Source organism: Schistocerca piceifrons, chromosome 3 (genome assembly GCF_021461385.2).
Source record: "Schistocerca piceifrons isolate TAMUIC-IGC-003096 chromosome 3, iqSchPice1.1, whole genome shotgun sequence".
In the NCBI taxonomy this organism is placed as follows: Eukaryota; Metazoa; Arthropoda; class Insecta; order Orthoptera; family Acrididae; genus Schistocerca; species Schistocerca piceifrons.
The window spans coordinates 608,021,061-608,041,278 of record NC_060140.1 but is presented as its reverse complement, the minus strand read 5'-3'; the positions used below and the strand labels follow the sequence as shown (position 1 = coordinate 608,041,278).

General features: G+C 45.1%; 1 long non-coding RNA gene across 1 annotated transcript in view; it reads right to left on the bottom strand.

The window, feature by feature from the left end:
- The window catches only part of LOC124790109, a 261,771-nt gene that overhangs the window by 116,982 nt on the left and 124,571 nt on the right, over positions 1-20,218 (bottom strand). The window contains exon 2 of the long non-coding RNA XR_007016225.1: positions 2,597-2,743. This is a non-coding gene — a long non-coding RNA (uncharacterized LOC124790109). The remainder of the gene's footprint in view (positions 1-2,596; positions 2,744-20,218) is intronic.

Sequence of the window (20,218 nt, the reverse complement as noted above, 5' to 3'; positions counted from 1 at the left end):
TACTTGGTTTTGCGCTTCATTTTTCTTCAGTGTATACTGTATATTCCACACTCTTATAATCTCTTGTTCCTCTAAACTCTGTACCTCTTTAAAGTAAAAGAGTAATTACCAATACTTTCTTAATTTTTACATTCAAACAGGTAAATGTCGACTGCCGCACTTTGAATTCACAACGACCATTATGAGCTACTGCACTACTGGGCATTCCTTATTAGACAACATATACAGCTGCACGCAAAGTGAGTGCGAATCATAAATCTTGAGAATGGTTTTAAAGCAAGACCGAATGCAGTGGCGTGTTTAGAGAGTGTATAAACTACATCACATAAGGAATAGAGAATATAACATTCGAAACTAAAATCCTGGCTCATCACGGGAAATACCTCACTCAAAAATAATAATAATATCTAATGAGCAGGTCTGCAGCTATAATTGTTTAGATGCGGTATAACCTTCAAGAATGCAGAAAAATGAGAGTAATAAATGTTAATAAATATGCGTAATAATAAATAAAAGAAGCCAAAACAAAATACGGAAGGAGACAAAATTAAATTAAAAAAAAAACGCGGCGACGCTTCTATGCCCCACAGTAGTCAGTTACGGATCCCGAAAGAAATGAGATAAATTACAAGCTGTGGAAATTTCTCAGGAAGGTTAGAAGTATTACCAGCTAAAACCGTATAAGGAATGGTGATATTAGGACACAACTAGATGTTCATAATTTTACTGAAAAGACCGAAGAAAATAAAACATAATCAACTACAGGCGATGATTTACCAGCCTAGAGGAAGAAGGAACCTAGGAAGACAGAAGACGTAGAACGAGATAGTCGTGAAAAGTGAAGACGGGACATGCACAAGTTCCTAAACATGGAAATGCAGAAGAAGAAGAAGAAGAAGAAGAAGCTTAGAAGATACTGACAAAGGTTAGTGTGTTGTATGAAGGCAAACTGCTAATTATTCAAGAGGGAATCCATATCCGGAAAGGTACAATTACGGAATTGTGGACGTCAGAATTGGAGAACGGTGGGGTCAAAGGATCTTCGTAATTAGTTGTGCAACCCATTACCTAAAGGGTGACAATTATTGAACTATACAAAAAAATCGTAAATTAATTACAAACTACGGCGTGCACACACTTTACTCAACATGTAAACGTCACTACAGATATTCGGATTTAGGTTATGGTATGTTCGATACGCCTGCGATCATTGGCGATGACGTGGCGCAAACGAATAGCGATATTATGCACGGTCTGCTGAAGTGTCGGAATATCGATGCTGTCGATGACCTCCTGAATGGCTGTTGTCAGCCCAGCAATGGTTTAGGGGTTATTGCTGTACACCTTGTATTTAATATAGCCCCACAAAAGGCGTCGCATGCGTTCAGATCCGGAGAATATGGCGGCCAATTGAGGGCGCGTCTGGGTACCCCAGAGCCAGAAAGCGGTCCCCGAAGTGCTCCTCCAGGACATCAACCACTGTCCTGCTTCGATGGGGTGGAGCTCCGTCTCGCATGAACCACATCATGTAGAAATCGGGGTCAATTTGGATAGTGGGCATGAAATCATGTTCCAAAACCTTCACGTAGCGTTCGGTAGTCACTGTGCCGTCAAACAATATCGCACCTATTATTCCGTGACTGGACACAGTCACCCGTTGAGGGTGAAGAGACTTTTCGGTCGCGAAATGCTGATTCTGTCCCCCAAATGTGCCAAGTTTACTTATTTACGAACCCACCCAAATGAAAGTGGCTGAGAACGACATGGCGTGTGGACATGCGCATACTAATTCCCGTCATGCCCTGCGGCGAACAGTGCAGTTTGAACGTCGTAACGCAAACTGTTCAGAAGTTATAACGATTTTATTTCATATAGTATCAAGGTAAAGTAGAGGCGAGGACTGGGACTGATTAGCGATTAGTATATTGGTTCCTCAGAAGAAGGTTGAAAACAAAAAATAAAGGAGAGAGAGAGAGAGAACTGAGAAGGGCAGTAAACAATTTTTGGAGACATGAATAGTTTCCAGATTTTCGTGGTTATGGTCATGCGGGGTGTCCTACTGGAGTATGGATACACCTTGCACTGTTGGCTAATGGGTTGAATAACTAATTAGACTACCAAGAACAATCCAAATAAACAATGACGCCACCGTTCTAAAACGCCCAATCTAAGAATGTCGTGACAGAGGGTGTCCCCCTCAACATATTTACAGACTGAAAGGAGTTCGTCATCCCCGAATATACTTTCCAAAATATGAAATGTCGATAGTCACGTAGAGCGCTTGTCGTTACAGAACGTTTTTCTGAAGACCATTATTTATCTTTCATCGAAACAAATATTCAACACAGATGATCCATAGTACTTGCCGATCTACAACTGATATTGAACTCTAGTCGCCACGGGAAAAAGAGGCTGATGCTACTAATCAACAACTTGTAAACCGAGTAACTATAGCACAACAATAAGGTCTTTGTCACACACAGTAGGCTGTCAGAATTTCGTGTGGGTTTGGACTACAGTCTTAATGTTTTAAAGAGTGAATCTTAAGCGGCGACGAGAGTCAAGTGGTGCGACGAGAGCAGGCAGGCAGACCCACCTCCAGAGCTTCCCCAGCGTCTTGCTGAGCTCGGCGTTGTGCAGCTGCGGGTACTGCTCGGCCAACTTACGCCTCGCCGCCTGCGCCCACACCATGAACGCGTTCATCGGCCGCTTCACGTGCAGCTTGCGCTTGTCCGACGTTCCCCTGCAGAAGAAATAGTACACCGTCACAAGTACATCCGAATGCGGCACGTAAAACGGAGACACAACGACATTCCAAAGAGTTTCTGTAACCTTTTTTCCATATTTGGTGTGTTGATGTTTTTTTGGAGGTGAGATACATTTTTGTTGCTGTATGATATTTACATTATTGAGTAGCTAAAATGGTGACCCCGCCGCTGAGATACTATTTGTGAGTTTCCCTTACTAATGGCTTCAAAGGGCAACAAAAATTTGTATTTCACTATTTTATATAATTATTGGTGAATTTGAAAATTTTAAATGCTGTCACAATCTGCTTCATTAAGAGGTACAATCTTACTTTAAAGATTTAACACAATAAGTCAAGTATTATAGTCAGAAACTGTGTACATACTTGAGGCAGCATAACTCACGGTGCTCAAATTACCCAGACTATACTCTTCCAGTGTTTGATAATGAGAGCTGTTTTATGTATGGGAGTTCGATTCTTTAGGGAATCGCGCGTGGAGGAGAGGGGTTACAGCTTGAAACTAAAAGCAAAGTATTATTACAGTCAATTCAGCATACTGCTTAAGCCCAAAAAATCTCATCTCTGTAATTACTTAATACTGGCACGGAAAATCGCCTGTGTGTCGTACATCATCTCTCTCACACGACTTCATTCACAATACTATGTTTATATTAAATTTGATTTGTAACTTAAATTAATTATTATAATAAAATTGGAAACACAACGATCTGTATTGAAATTCATAAGAAATAATAAATTCTAATCGCAAAAATATTTGTTGCATATTTTTAATTATACACTCCTGGAAATGGAAAAAAGAACACATTGACACCGGTGTGTCAGACCCACCATACTTGCTCCGGACACTGCGAGAGGGCTGTACAAGCAATGATCACACGCACGGCACAGCGGACACACCAGGAACCGCGGTGTTGGCCGTCGAATGGCGCTAGCTGCGCAGCATTTGTGCACCGCCGCCGTCAGTGTCAGCCAGTTTGCCGTGGCATACGGAGCTCCATCGCAGTCTTTAACACTGGTAGCATGCCGCGACAGCGTGGACGTGAACCGTATGTGCAGTTGACGGACTTTGAGCGAGGGCGTATAGTGGGCATGCGGGAGGCCGGGTGGACGTACCGCCGAATTGCTCAACATGTGGGGCGTGAGGTCTCCACAGTACATCGATGTTGTCGCCAGTGGTCGGCGGAAGGTGCACGTGCCCGTCGACCTGGGACCGGACCGCAGCGACGCACGGATGCTCGCCAAGACCGTAGGATCCTACGCAGTGCCGTAGGGGACCGCACCGCCACTTCCCAGCAAATTAGGGACACTGTTGCTCCTGGGGTATCGGCGAGGACCATTCGCAACCGTCTCCATGAAGCTGGGCTACGGTCCCGCACACCGTTAGGCCGTCTTCCGCTCACGCCCCAACATCGTGCAGCCCGCCTCCAGTGGTGTCGCGACAGGCGTGAATGGAGGGACGAATGGAGACGTGTCGTCTTCAGCGATGAGAGTCGCTTCTGCCTTGGTGCCAATGATGGTCGTATGCGTGTTTGGCGCCGTGCAGGTGAGCGCCACAATCAGGACTGCATACGACCGAGGCACACAGGGCCAACACCCGGCATCACGGTGTGGGGAGCGATCTCCTACACTGGCCGTACACCACTGGTGATGGTCGAGGGGACACTGAATAGTGCACGGTACATCCAAACGTCATCGAACCCATCGTTCTACCATTCCTAGACCGGCAAGGGAACTTGCTGTTCCAACAGGACAATGCACGTCCGCATGTATCCCGTGCCACCCAACGTGCTCTAGAAGGTGTAAGTCAACTACCCTGGCCAGCAAGATCTCCGGATCTGTCCCCCATTGAGCATGTTTGGGACTGGATGAAGCGTCATCTCACGCGGTCTGCACGTCCAGCACGAACGCTGGTCCAACTGAGGCGCCAGGTGGAAATGGCATGGCAAGCCGTTCCACAGGACTACATCCAGCATCTCTACGATCGTCTCCATGGGAGAATAGCAGCCTGCATTGCTGCGAAAGGTGGATATACACTGTACTGGTGCCGACATTGTGCATGCTCTGTTGCCTGTGTCTATGTGCCTGTGGTTCTGTCAGTGTGAACATGTGATGTATCTGACCCCAGGAATGTGTCAATAAAGTTTCCCCTTCCTGGAACAATGAATTCACGGTGTTCTTATTTCAATTTCCAGGAGTGTAATTGTAGTGTGTCTCACTTTTGACCATCATCATTAGACCATTACACGCCTCTAAAATGTAGATAATCAAGGACATAAGCTAAATATTGATAACGTGTACAGTAAAAGTAATGAGAATGTATAGACAGATATACATCCTCTGGTCGCGTGAAGAGATGCTGAGCGAAGCACGCTTCTACACACTTCCTTCTTTCACCTGTTTTTTAGACAAAAACAGTGAAGTATCAGCCAAGTGGCCAACTGACGTTTTTGTTTACGTGGAAAATTGTGTCTATGGTCGAACTTATATCTTACTGACAGATTCTGAAAGCACTATTTTAGTTTAAACTTCTGCATGATTGAAAAAAATTATAACTGCTTAGCATGAATGTGCTGAGTGGCTGTATGGTTATTTATAAAGTGCAGTAGCGACTGGTTAAATGCGTATGTTGATTATTATAAAAGATTTTACGCGTACGTGGGCTTAACCTAGAAATAGTCCTTTCATAACGTGTAAGTAAAATATAGTTTTTACGATAGATACAATATTCCGATGTAAACGAATATTTCAGTCGGCAGCATCGTGGATACTACGCTTTTCTGTGCAAAATCTTAGTGAAAAGTGTTTATGCTACGATTATAAAGGCGAAATTTGGAACAACTTCAAGCAGAGTATAAAGTAAATACATTTAATGAGTAATATATTAAAAATATACAACTAGCGAAGTGTATTAGGTAAATACACTGCACAGGCCAGCTGCGTTATCTAAATTAACTTTCACGTTTTAACAATGTACAACTGAAGACTGAGTATGTATTATGCTAACTGAATATGGGTGAAAGCCTGAAACGTATGTTGCCGTAAAGGAAAAGGAAGTGAAAGAGTTGCTATATTTCTTAAAATAATGTGATCCACAGCCACGGAGTCAACAACCAACAAAATGGATTAATTATTGGGCGCAGTATTTCGGGAAACTTTTATTCTAGTTTAGAGTTGCTACAGATAGAGTATACAGCCACAGACTACACTTTCCACTCAAAGAGTATTGCGGGCAGAATATCTTGTCTGTATGTCCTACAAGTAAAATCTTCTTGTAAGAAGTAGAGGCATGAAGTGAAACATGATGCAACCTTTACGGTGACCTCAGATAAGAGACTTTAATCTCTTGTGTAGTTGTTGGCTTAAAAATATCACGAATCCTGTCAATTTCAAGTTCATGCTTCCAGTCAGGAGATATCTTTAGGACGTGAATACCACTGTGACACTGTTATTCAGTATCATTTCCATTATATACAGATAAGGCGCTACATTACGACAGCCTGCTTGGTAGCGCGTCTGTCCATCTTTGCAATTCAGTACATCAGCGTGTCTGCATCTAATGACTTTTACAAGTGCCTGTTAGATATACGGAGATATGTGCCACGAGATGTCCACGTACAGGTCATGCAGTTCCCTTAAAATACGGGCCGCTAGTTTGTGGGCACGCAGTTAGCTGGTTCAAAAAAATTGTTCAAATGGCTCTGAGCACTATGGGACTTAACATCTAAGGTCATCAGTCCCCTAGAACTTAGAACTACTTGAACTTAACTAACCTAAGGACATCACACACATCAATGCCCGAGGCAGGATTCGAACCTGCGACCGTAGCGATCGCGCGGTCCCAGACTGAAACGCCTACAACCGCTCGGCCACAGCGGCCGGCGTGAAGTTGGCGACCGAAAGTGTCCCAGGTGTTCCATCGCGTTCTCATCAATTGAATTTGGTGGTGAAGACATCAACGTAACTAGAATTCTGCGGAAACCACTGTAGTAAGCCGTTATCCTGCCTGAAGAAGCCATCGCCGTATGGCAAGATATGAAGCCTGAAGGGATGCAAGTTGTCTGCAGTAATGTCCACCAGGTATTCCACGGCTGTCATGAGCGCGTTTGATTAGTGCCACAGGTTCCATGAAAGTCCAGGTGGTTGTACTCCGTAGCTTAATAATGTACGCAACAGTCTGAGTTTGTGGCGCGGTACATGTCTCTGGCAGCCATTCGCCTGGATGACGATGTCAGAAACGACAATCGACATAGTGTAACAAAAAATTCAATTCATCCGACGAGTGACACGGTTCCGAAACATCATTTTCTTCGAATCTTATAGATATGTGCTAGCATGTTCACCTTCATGCAGCCCGCCCGGCGAACCGCGTGGTCTAACGCGCTGCTTCTCGAGCGGTAAGGCGTGTCGGTCCCTGGCACGAATCCGCCCGGCGGATTAGAGTCGAGGTCTGGTGTGCCGACCAGCCTGTGGATGGTTTTTAAGGCGGTTTTCCATCTGCCTCGGCGAACGCGGGCTGGTTCCCCTTATTCCGCCTCAGTTACACTATGTCGGCGATTGCTGAGCGAACATTGTCTCCACGTACGCGTACACAATAATTACTCTACCAGGTAAACATTTTGGGTTACACTCGTCTGGTATAAAACGTTCCCGTGGGGAGTGGGGGAGGAGGGTCCGGGGGTCCAGTGGGGGCCGAACCGCACAATAACCCTGGGTTCGGTGTGGGGTGGCGGTAAGGTGGGTGGACTCCTGTAGCCAGTTGTGGGGTTGTGAACCACTGAGGGCTACATCGGGGACGGAGCCACTCCGTCGTTACTAGAACCCAGGTTCAATACACACAATACACAATACCTTCATGCAGATACTGAACTGTACCTCTGTTTGTATAGCTTTTCTAAGTTATTCTGTGCTTTACGTAATAGTAACTTCTGTAAAGCCTAATAGATGGCTCTTAGTGGTACTTAACCTGCTCGACTACTGTGTGTTTTCAAAAATGCATTAAGCACTCTTCCTTCGTATTTTTTTCTATTATTTCTGTTACAATGTTTCAAATGGGCACACGTCACTATCCGCGCCCGAAAGGCGGCGCAACTTGTATTGTTTTCGTGGCAGCAATGTAAGTCACTTGGTCTATCAGTCGGATGTTGTTCCCAGGAAGCCACACGTAGCAAAGGCTGCAAAGTGTTTTATTTTATTTTTGGCTTGAGCATAACTGCTCAAAAATTCTGACGCTTTCTCGCAATGAAATTTTACCTAAGTAACTTTTGTATGTCATGACAATTGACACCTTGGATAATGTGTTCTTTTGTCATACTAAATTTTCTATGTGCTATTTTATAGGGTTTCTCAAAATTACATTCTGATGAAGACATCTTTAGTACGTGTCGAAACCTAGGTCATGTACATCCAGTTGTTTGCAACCGGTTGGCTGTATAATCATATGTTGACACGGTTCCATAGAACCATAGTCCAATCTCGATCATTCCGAGCCTATTGAGATTGTAATTGAAGATATCGTTGGGATAACATGGGGACATGTATGGGTCGTCTGCAACGAAGCCAGATGACCAACAATATGCGCTGAACGGTGGGTTCCGCGTCTGCACCATCAGTGTAGGGCAAAGTGAGCGGGTAGTGGCTTGAAATCGGGTATCCTATTTCTGATGTCACTATTTACTCCCTCTGGTGACGAGATACACGATCATAGCCAATAACTGAAGAAGGAAAAGCGACTGTACAGGCGTGTTGTTGGTGTTCAGTTCAATGCGCCTGTGAAGGTAAGTTTGTTTTACGGTATGAATTGACTTTGTTCTTTTGTTCTTAAACTATGATTATCTCATAGTCATTACTCTTGTAAACTTTCTATTTATACAGGAAAATTAGATGACTAGTATTTACACACTAGCATACAACACCGATTTGGTTCTGCAATAGCGTGCTTTTGTTCCGTTTTCATAACCTCTGCTCTTCGGGTAAGAACGGGTACGTTAAGTGAGCAGTAGCCGGTCTTGCCCGACCATATAATATTGCACTACAAACAAGCCATCTAATGGTAACCGAATTCTCTTGATTTGGGAAGGGCATGTGTCACATAGGAAGAGACTCCATCTGATCAGCTTGGCCCGAGGAAATCATGTTACTCTGTTGGGTTTCCCACCACATTGTTCCCACTGAATGCAGCCACTAAACGTGATCTTCATAGCTCCTTTGAACATCTATTACAGCCAAGGAATTCATCGATGGCTGGAAGGGCTATGGCCTTTCATAAAGTAGCCACATTATTTGGTACTGTTTTCTCAAAGGGAATGCAACCTGCAGTAGACGGGCTAAAAAAAGACGTATTTTTCCACCACTCGACAGAATTGTTTCTGGACCACTTGTTTGCCCTGATCCTACCGTTCCAGAAGAGAACCTATTTCTATAAGAAGACCCTACTCTAGAAAAGATCTCACCTCCACAGGCGAATCTCATTACAGAAGAAGACCCAGCTGCAACATAAAATCGTACACCACAAACAAAGAATAAACCCGAAACTCTAATTAAGCCTCGGTATTTTTTAGAAAACAAGAATGTTGAATCGTTTGCGAATGAGCATTGCTGCTCTAAAAGTTGGGAACCAGAAGCTTTTGGGAGTCACGCCTTGGATACGTCGTCAGTGTTTGCTGTATCATCCAATGGGATAATGCAATCACTTCAAATTGCAAACAGGAAAACAGAAAGAAATGGTAAAATAAGGGGGAAACTCGTTTTAAATCCTCATCTTATAAAGCTGAATTGGAATGCCAATTAAAAGAAAAGAAAAAAATACACGAGAAAATTGTATAAAGCAAGAGAAAGTTGTTTTTTAAAGACGCGAAAAATCAGAAAAAGAGGTCAAAGCAGATCAGCCAAAAAGAGACGCATGTGAATAACCACCACAAAAAAGAAATTTCATCAAAAAATTCTCAGTCCTACGATAATGACTGTATGGATGAAGACTATAAAAACAAATCAGACGTCAATTGCTAGCACTGTGAAGAAGAAGGAGACGGTTGGATTCAGTGGGGAAAATGTCTTGGATGTGCCCAAGAAAGCTATATTGGAACCGCTGAGGAGGACTGTTACTTTACGTGTGAATTTTTCGAATAATATTGCTCATTAAATTATACTGCAACAAACATTCCTTCTGCTTTCCCTCTGAAAATGTTTTGCTACGCTCCCCTAACGGTAGCATGTGCTCCTGCTCTTACCCCAATAGTGAGGTAAGACCGGATGATTTGTCTTTTTCTGTAAAAGAACCTCTCATTATGGGGCAAGTACGCGAAAGCGACTAAAATTGTGAAAAAATGTTTATTGGATCTTCATTTACTACACGATATTGAGGTTTCAGTTCCTGAATATTACGTTCCAATTCCACTCCTAAGTGTTATAAAAATAATAATTAACAGAATCTTGCACGGGGCCACGCCCCTACTTTGTTCTTCTATATTTCCTCATATTATTCATTCCTGCGACGATTTCTTCCAGTTTTATGCAGTCGCAATATGGGGGATATTTCCGTGTTTAGCAGATCCAGAACTTCTACAAAAGCGTGTGCATGAAAAAACTAAAAATCCTAATGAAAGTTACAACTTTCTGAAAGGAAAACCAAGCCTGAAGACATTTTTTTCCATAACTGCTGTTGAAGTTGCAGCGAAGGAAGCTCATTTAGTTTTTAATTGTGCTAATCTTGGCAGCTACTGTCTCTACAGAAGCCAGGATTTGATACAGCAGCTTTCACACTGTCGATACTGAAGGAAACCGGTAACAGGAGAGCTTATGTAGCTGACATTATTCTTACTGAGTTCACATTAACCAAGCAAAGGAAAGACTGCTTGAGGGTGAAAAGGAGAATGCATGTGGTTTTCACTAGTACACCCAGATAAGGTAAGGGTTAATACAAACTCTGTCATGCTTCTGATTCACGTTGCCCGTAACTTACATTTTGGAAACCTTATGTATCTGTCTCTTACAAATCACACATTATAGTACTTAAATTTAGCATGCACTTAGTCAATACTACAGTGAAACATTCTGTGGAAGGAACTTTCATTTATTACAGCAGTAAAGCATTTTGCATATTTTTTTCACAGAAATTTGCAGAGCTGTAAAAGTCTAGCAAAAGAGAATTCTCTTCCACAGATATTTGCAAAGTTTCTCCAAAAATACATTAATTTCGTTGTGACAGATTTTTCAAAAAAGGAATACTTGTACTCAGCTTGTTGAAAAAATTTCAGCTGTTTGTAATTAAAACCGTATAACTTCAATAAGCATGAAAACGTTTGTTTGTATCCATGTAACATTCCTCTACAACTGTGCCAAATGTAGTTACATTGCCTTGACAACTTTGGTCTTTATAAGGATTTTTTCAAAGCAATTACAACTTTGCATACGTTCCCTTTTAATGAAGTACTGGGGCTGCAACCCTTCAAGAGTAATGTATTGTATCCCGTTAAAAATGATTGTTTTTGCTAAATCTCACAATCTCTAGGTCACATAGTTTAGCTCCAAAGGGCGTTGGAGTACTGACTACCCGATCTTACCCCACTTCCCTTTCAAATGGTTCAAATGGCTCTGAGCACTATAGGACTTAACTTCTGAGGTCATCACTCCCCTAGAACTTAGAACTACTTAAACCTAACTAACCTAAAGACATCACACACATCCATGCCCGAGGCAGGATTTGAACCTGCGACCGTAGCGGTCGTGCGGTTCCAGACTGTATCGCCTAGAACCACTCGGCCACCCCGGCCGGCCCACTTCCCTTTCTCTGTTATCAGTTTTGCCACAGATAGCCCCCTATCCTGCTTTATAGAATGGGCAAGCCTACGCCCTCCAAGTTCATTCTCTGGTGCAGAGCGATAAAACCTGTGCCTCGTCAAAGTCGCTTATGCCAGTAGGCTTCCCTATCACAGCCAGAATGATTCCCCATTCATCTCCGGTTATATACGAGTGCCACTCGAAAAGAAATACACACTATTTTCGTAAAAATACAGTTTTCATTCCGCATGTGTAAAAGTTTTACAGTGTGTAATACATCTTTCCCGCTTGTTTTCAAACTTAGTTCAACCTGTTCCCGTGAATGGCGCCGTCACAGCATGTCTTCAAGATGGTGCTACACTTGACGTTCGTCAGAAGCAACGTGCTGTCATAGAATTCCTGTGCTGTGGAAACGAGACAGTGGGAGAAATCCACAAGAGGTTAAAAGGTGTATGGAGATGCTGCTGTCTATCGCAGTAGAGTTCGTCGGTGGGTAAGCAGGTTACATGATGAAAGCGGGCACGGCAATATTGAGGATTGTCCTAGCAGCAGCAGGCCTCGTACTGCACACACTGCAGACAATGTGCAGAGGGTTAACGAATTGGTGACTACTGACAGACGCATCACAGTGAACGAATTGCCACGCTACGTTGGGATAGGGGAAGGAAGTGTTTGAAGAATACTGAAAGTGTTGGCGTTAAAAAAGGTTTTTACCAGGTGGGTTCCCAGTATGTTGACAGTGGCTCACAAAGGAACAAGAAAAACGGCGTGCAGCGAACATTTGGAACAGTATGAGAATGGTGGAGATTAATTTCTTGGAAGAATTGTGACAGGTGGTGAAACATGGCTCCATAATTTTTCACCAGAAACGAAGAGGCAATCAATGGAGTGGCATCATGCAAATTCACCCAATAAAAAAAAAATTCAAAACCACACGTTCTGCTGGAAAAGTTACGGATACGGTGTGTTTCGATTCCGAAGGACTCTAGCTTGTGGACGTCATGCCAAGCGGAACCACCATAAATTCTGATGCAAATGTGACGACACTGAAGAAACGTCAAGCTCGACTGAGTCGTGTTCGAGCACATCTACATCCATACTCCGCAAGCCACATGACGGTGTGTGGCGGAGGGTACCTTGAATACCTCTATCGGTTCTTCCTTCTATTCCAGTCTCGTATTGTTCGTGGAAAGAAGGATTGTCGGTATGCCTCTGTGTGGGCTCTAATCTCTCTGATTTTATCCTCATGGTGTCTTCGCGAGATATACGTAGGAGGGAGCAATATACTGCTTGAATCCTCGGTGAAGGTATGTTCTCGAAACTTCAACAAAAACCCGTACCGAGCTACTGAGCGTCTCTCCTGCAGAGTCTTCCACTGGAGTTTATCTATCATCTCTGTAACGCTTTCGCGATTACTAAATGATCCTGTAACGAAGCGCGCTGCTCTCCTTGGATCTTTTCTATCTCTTCTATCAACCCTATGTGGTACGGATCCCACACTGCTGAGCAGTATTCAAGCAGTGGGCGAACAAGCGTACTGTAACCTACTTCTTTTATTTTCGGATTGCATTTCCTTATGATTCTTCCGATGAATCTCAGTCTGGCATCTGCTTTACCGACGATCAACTTTACATGATCATTCCAATTTAGATGACTGCTAATGCGTACTCCCAGATAATTTATGGAATTAACTGCTTCCAGTTGCTGACCTGCTATATTGTAGATAAATGATAAGGGATCTTTCTTTCTATGTATTCGCAGCACATTACGCTTGTCTACATTGAGATTCAATTGCCATTCCCTGCACCATGCGTCAATTCGCTGCAGATCCTCCTGCATTTCAGTACAATTTTCCATTGTTACATCGGCAAAAGCAGCATGTTTTGCTGTTGCACGACAGTGCACGGCCACATGTCAGTCAAAAACCCATGGAAGCGATCACAAAACTCGGATGGACAACACTGAAACACACGCCTTACAGTCCTGACCTGGCTCCATTTGACTATCACCTCTTTGGGAAACTGAAAGACTCTCTTCGTGGAAGAAGGTTTGAAGATGATGACTCCCTTGTGCACGCTGCCAAACAGTGGCTCCAACAGGTTGGTCCAGAATTTTACTGTGCGGGTATACAGGCGCTGGTTCCAAGATGGCGTAAGGCCGTTGAGAGGGATGGAAATTATGTGGAGAAATGAAAATATTGTTCCTAAAGGATGTATCTACACACTGTAAAACTTTCAAACACGTAGAATAGAAGATGGATTTTAAAAGAAATAGTGTGCATTTGTCCTGGAGTGACCCTCGTACTTATCCTCAAACGCCACTAGACAGCATCCAGTCTCGCGGTATCAATGGGCATCAGCGCCCGTCGGGGTATTTCACCTGAAATTCCATTATTACTCGAATAGCAAGAGGTTGTGGTGCAGGTCTCAGTGATGAGAATAGTAGTGAGGTTAGGTTCAGAGGCGGAAAGATTCGGCGTGGTTGCGGCGCACACAGAGTCCGCAGCGGAAGTGTGAGGTGCACAGTGGTCCTTTCCGGCCATCACTCCTCGGCTGCGAGCACAGCTCGTGCCGTAGCGCCGAGGCGGGTTTACACACCGGCGTCGTCGGCTCGTGCTCCGTGTTGGCGTTGCTGGTGGTAGCGGTGTGGGGGGGGGGGGGGCGGGGGGGGGGGGGACAGGAAGAGGTCTGGGCGCCAAGGGACAGGTAGTGCGGGGCGGAGGGCGCCGGAAGCGGCCGTCAGCGGAGCAAACAGCCGCTCCCGCGCCTGCGATCCGGCGGCCGTGGGCCACGGGCTCCCAGCCCCGTCTTACACGCGGCATCTGTTCATCGCCTACCCCAGAAACTCGCTTCTTCAGTATTACCCAGTTTCGAAAAACACGCTCTTCAGTTGCAGCGTGAATGCTTTACTGTATACTTGTTTATCACAAGTTCAACCTCAATCCCGGGTTCCCGGGTTCGATTCTCCGCGGGGTGAGGGATTTTCTCTACCTCGTGATGACTGGCTGTTGTGTGATGTCCTTAGGTTAGTTAGGTTTAAGTAGTTCTAAGTTCTAGGTGACTGATGACCAAAGATGTTAAGTCCCATAGTGCTCAGAGCCGTTTGAACCATTTCAACTTCAGTCTAAACCAACGCCCACTCAACGACTCATCGTCGGTAGCGGTGTACCTACACCGGACATTTTGGCGCCACAGGAAAAAGGCTCTTCTTATGTCAGTTATTACATCTTTATTTATTTATTTAATCGTGTCAGAAGCACCGTACATAAAATCAGAATAATTACCACATACATATGAAGTATATAACAAATACAAAAAGAGTATAAAAGTATACAGATATATAAGCAGGGTCAAATTGTTTTTTATTTTGTGAAGTCTTGGACCAGAACCTGGCCACGTCCAGCGCTTCCGGGGTGGCGTTCATCAAATCCTTCACGGTGCAGGTGCTCGGGCACAGCACACACTGCGTGAGGTGGGTGGTGGTTAGAGTGTGTTCGCAGTCACACAGCGCCGGTTCATTTGAGAGGCCCCATTTGCGCACATTCTCTCTGGATCGTGTGACACCAGAGAGCAGCCTATTAAGAGACTTCCATGTCGTCCATCCTTCCATATGGCCGGGAGGGAGTTCTTCGTTTGGGACTAACCATTCCCCAAGGTGCGCGTTTTCTTCTCGCCACATTGCTAGCCCCACTTGCTGCGGTGTCCCGACGATGTTTCCTGCTGTGTGCAGGAAGCTTTTTCTAGATTTTAGTCGACGGCGGGCTGGCTGGTGTTTGTACAGCGGGTGGGCAGGTGGGTCAACACCTTTGTCTTTTCCTTCCTGGCCGCTACTTTCCTGGCCGCTACTTTCCTGCCAGGCAGTACGATTTATCAGTCGGGATATCTCAGACATCCTGTGATGATGCGGCAGGGTTCATTAAGCGGTATGTCCACTTGCTTGTTGTGGCTAGAATTGTACCACACTGGGCACGCGTACTCCGCTGTTGAACAGCACAAAGCAAGAGCTGTGGTTCTCACTATTGCAGGCTGTGCCCCTCATGTAGTACCCGTTAGTTTGCGCACAATGTTGTTTCTTGCGGCTACTTTGTGTTTAGTGCTCATGCAGTGCTTTTTATAGGTGAGTGCTCTATGCAAGGTGACGCCTAGGTATTTTGGTGTTTCGCAATGTTCCAGGGGCACTCCTTCCCAGTTAAGTTGTAGTCTTCTTGCAGATTGTCTGTTCTTTAGGTGGAAGACGCAGGTTTGGGTTTTCCCTGGGTTGGGTTTGAGCTGGTTCCCCTTATACTAGGTGGCAAGCTGTTCGAGGGCTTCTGACAGATTCTGTTCAACAGCTTCAAAGCTGTCTGCGTGAGCGGTAATGACGCAATCATCTGCGTATATGAAGCTTTCGGTGCCTTGGCGGAGGGGCTGGTCATTAGTATACACATTAAAAAGTGTTGGGGCCAGTACGCTTCCTTGGGGGGGAGGCCCTTTTTCTGTATCCTCCACCGGCTTCTCTGTCCCTGAAAATCCACGAAGAATCTTCGATTCTGGAGTAGGTTTCCAATCAGTAAGGTTATTATTCTAAGACAAAAGCCACAATGAGCGCGCTAAGGCTCATAGGGTAAACAGCTGATGATGTTGTGGTATACGGTTAAGTATCGAAGATGAGTGACTGTAAGAAGGCAGAAGAAGACTTAGAAAAAATTTCTAGTTAGTGTGATGAAAGGAAGCTGAGTCTAAAGGCAGAAAAATGTGAGTTAATGTAGATGAGTAGGAAAAACAAACCCATAATGTTCGAATACACCATTAGCAGTGTGCTGAATGACACAGTTACGTCGGTTAAATATCTAGGCGTAACGTCACAAAGCAGTGTGAAATGGAATGACAGCGTAAAGACTGTAGGAGGAAAGGCGAATGGTCGACTTCGGCTTATTGGGAGAATTTTAGGAAGTGTTGTTCATCTGTAAAGGAAATTGCACATAGGACGCTGTTTTTGAGTACTGTTCGACTGTTTGGCATCGGCAGCAGATCGGATGAAAGGAAGACATCGAAGCAATTGAGAGGCCGGCTGCTAATTTTGTCGCCAGTAGGTCCGAACAACACCCAAGTATTACGGAGATGCTTCGGGAATTAAAGTGGGAATCACTGGAAGCATGGCAACGTTCTTTTCGAGGAGCGCTGTTGACAAAATTTAGAGAACCGGCATTTGAGGCTGACTGCTGAACGATTCTGCTGCTGCCAACAACGAGGGCTATTCGGAAACTAAGGAACGATAGGTCATGAAATGGAAACCACAGTGAAAATCAAAACTGTTTTATTTGCAACAAAAATGGGTCAAATGGTTCTGAGCACTATGTGACTTAACTTCTGAGGTCATCAGCCCCTAGAAAACTGCTTAAACATAACTAACCTAAGGACATCACACACATCCTTGCCCGAGGCAGGATTCGAACCTGCGACCGTAGCGGTCGCGCGGTTCCAGACTGAAGCGTCTAGAACCGCTCGGACACCCCGGCCGGCTGTTTGCAACAGTTAGCTACAACTTCCAGCTACTTATCTCCATAGGCGCCGATCCGACTTAGACGTTTATCGTAGAGTTGTACCAACTTTCCAATACCCTCGTTATAGAAGGCAGCCGCCAGTGCTCTCCGCCAATTCTCTACGCTGGCCTACAGCTCGTTGTCTGTGCCAAAATATTTTCTTTATAGCCAGAGGTTATGTCAGCACAGATGCAACTCAGAGGGAGACAAGTAAGGGCTGTATTGTGAGTGATCAAACATTTCCAATTGAAAACGATGCAGGAGCCCTGCAGAATGCGGATGAGAATTGTCTTGAAGAAGAAAACGCACAACATCTATGTAATGTTGGCTGCATAGCTTCGGGCGAAATTTCTCACCAGGCCATCGCACTTGGCAGAAGACACTGTTGTTCTACGAATCTTTATGTGCTCCCTGTGTGCTCAGAACTAAAAAGAACGACGAAACGCGATCGACGGGCATACTAGAGACACTGCCCAACACACCTGTGCAAAGCTTCATCGGATTTTCACTGTGGTCTCCATTTCGCGACCGAGCGTTCCTTAACACGAAGATAAGATTAAAGAGATTAGGGCTTGTACGTAGGCATATAGACAGTCGTATTTGCCTCGCTCTGTCTGCAAGTGGAACAGGAAAGGAAATGGCTAGCAGTGGTACAAGCAACCCTCCACCACGCACCATACGGTGCCTTGCGGCATCTCGCGTATGGACCAAGAGGAGAAAATTCGAGAAATTAGAGACAATACACAGGATTACCGACAATCATTCCTCCCATGCACTATTCGCGAGTGGAACAGGGTTGGAGGGATCAGATAGTGGTTTCGAAAGTACCATACACCATTAGGTGGCTTGCGGAGTATGATGTAGATGTAGATAGTGTGGTTGCATGTGCATACTGATTTCCAAACATTTGAACACGATGCACTTACCAGTCAACATTACTGTCTACACCTTCCCCATGCGTCTTTTCAGGGATGCATTCGGCTCCGATATTATTTTTGTGGATGATAATGCCCAACCGTAAACAACAGTGCAGGTGAAGGAGCTCTTGGAACGAGACGATATTCGGCGAATGGACTGGTCTTCTCATTTCCCCAATTTAAATCCCATCGCGCATTTTGGAATGCATTGGGGAGACGTGTTGCAGTACATTCCATGGCTCCATCTAGCAGTTGTCAACAGCACTGGTGGAGCAACCTACCGCCCAACCACAAGAACGCTTTACCAACCTCGTGGCCAGCATGCCAGCACGTTCCACAGCATCCATAGCTGTCGGTGTTGAACACACACCCTACTAAGAATCAAATTTCGCCTTTTGTAATGTCCAGGGGACCATCGTAAATGACGGTTACTTACTGTAATTCGTATCTGAAAAAAGTATTCTTTCCGTTAGTCTCATCGCGTATTTACGTCAGTTACCTTCTCTAATACATTTTTGTAGTAATTTCTACGTATGGCCCAAGCTTCATCGAGGTATGTTACTTGGCAGTGACACGTCAAACGAAAATTATTTTCCTCTTTAAAGTTTTGCTCACCAGTGTATGTCAGTTAAGATGATACTAAGCAATCGGTGACAGCCTTGATCATGGTTATGCTGATACCGTCATTGCCTATTGATTCAGAAGATAATGTCGTTATTGATTTTATTCTTGTATTTACAATTAGTTAAAATTCTATTTTTGAAATCTTTACCCAAATATGTTGGTATTTTTATTTGTTACAGATGGAAAACCTGGTGGTTATTTATGTACTTTGGGGATTCTTATGGGTGACAGTTCTTTGCCACAGGGGGTTGAAAGGTCGGCTGAGACCTGAAAAACAGTTTCTGATTTTGCCTTCCCAACAGCCAACCTACGGAGCAGACTCTTCCACAGAGCCGCGACTTCGGAATCGCTGCATACAAGGGAACGAGCATGTCTGATTTTGGCGTCGCTAACGCATTGTTTTACCCTGTTTCGTAGCTTTCTGTATTCTTCGTAACTATCGGATTTCGGATTTGCTGTGAAACATCTATGGGCAGCATCGCTATTACTCATCGTCTGGCACTCACTTGGGGCTATCCGGGCCTGGGAGTACCCTCTGGTGTCCTTTACCGGAAGCCCATCTGCTCCAGTGTTCTGCTTTGCTGGATGAGTAGCTTCAGATAACCTGCGAAGTTTTTTATCTACAAGCGATATCGCTCTCTCGCGGCTTCCACCACACAGAATTCAAGTCGCTCGCTTTTATTCTGAATAGCTGCGTGGGAGGACTGTATCGTTACAAGTCACCAAACCACGTCAAATGACCGTGTTGGCTTAAAAAAAAAATGTAGTTGGTGCCTCACGCCGTCTCCTCGGACGTCTGGACTGTCTATACGATCGGCGGTTTGTCGATTGGCCTCCGAATCCTGCTGACTGGACAGTATACTTGAGGATTCTCTGTTGCGTGTGCCAGATTATGTCGAATTGATGACGGACGCTCGCGTTAACTGCAGGCACGAACTTCAGCGGAGAGACCGGCGTTCCTAATGCTGACTTATAAGGTCGATCGAGAAATGTAATACAGTACAGGCTATTCGTCAGGCGCGTGCGCTAATGAGGACCATATTAATTGGTGTGGGAGTGGTGTAGGAGTATGGTGGGTGAGGGGGGGGGGGGGAGTGGGACTGTTAGACGAGATGGTGGCCGGCGATAGCGGCGGCGAGCACAGAGCGCCGATCGCGCCGGGTCGGCTCGCGTTACGCGCGTCCGTCACGCCGCGCCGCGCCGCCTGCGCTGGACGCCGTTTTTTCTGCGATCCTGACGACGGAGGGCGGTGCGGTCAGCGGAAACGCCACGTGTTCCGCGCCGCGGTGTACGTTACACCGAGGCGTGCGGCGTGCTGCAAGAAGTCCCCGCCATCTGCGTCTGGCAGCAGGAAATTCTTATTTAACGACCAGAATCGACCTGTTTGTAAGTCGAGCCGATCTGGCTAGTAGCGCACAAGGGCGCAGCATAACGTTACTCCGTACATGTCTCGAAATCTGGCGCAGCCGATGTACTTACTGTATATCTATACAGTAACCACGAAAAAACTAGAAGCAAGTATTATATTTCCAGAATGAGATTTTCACTCTGCAGCGGAGTGTGCGCTGATATGAAACTTCCTGGCAGATTAAAACTGTGTGCCCGACCGAG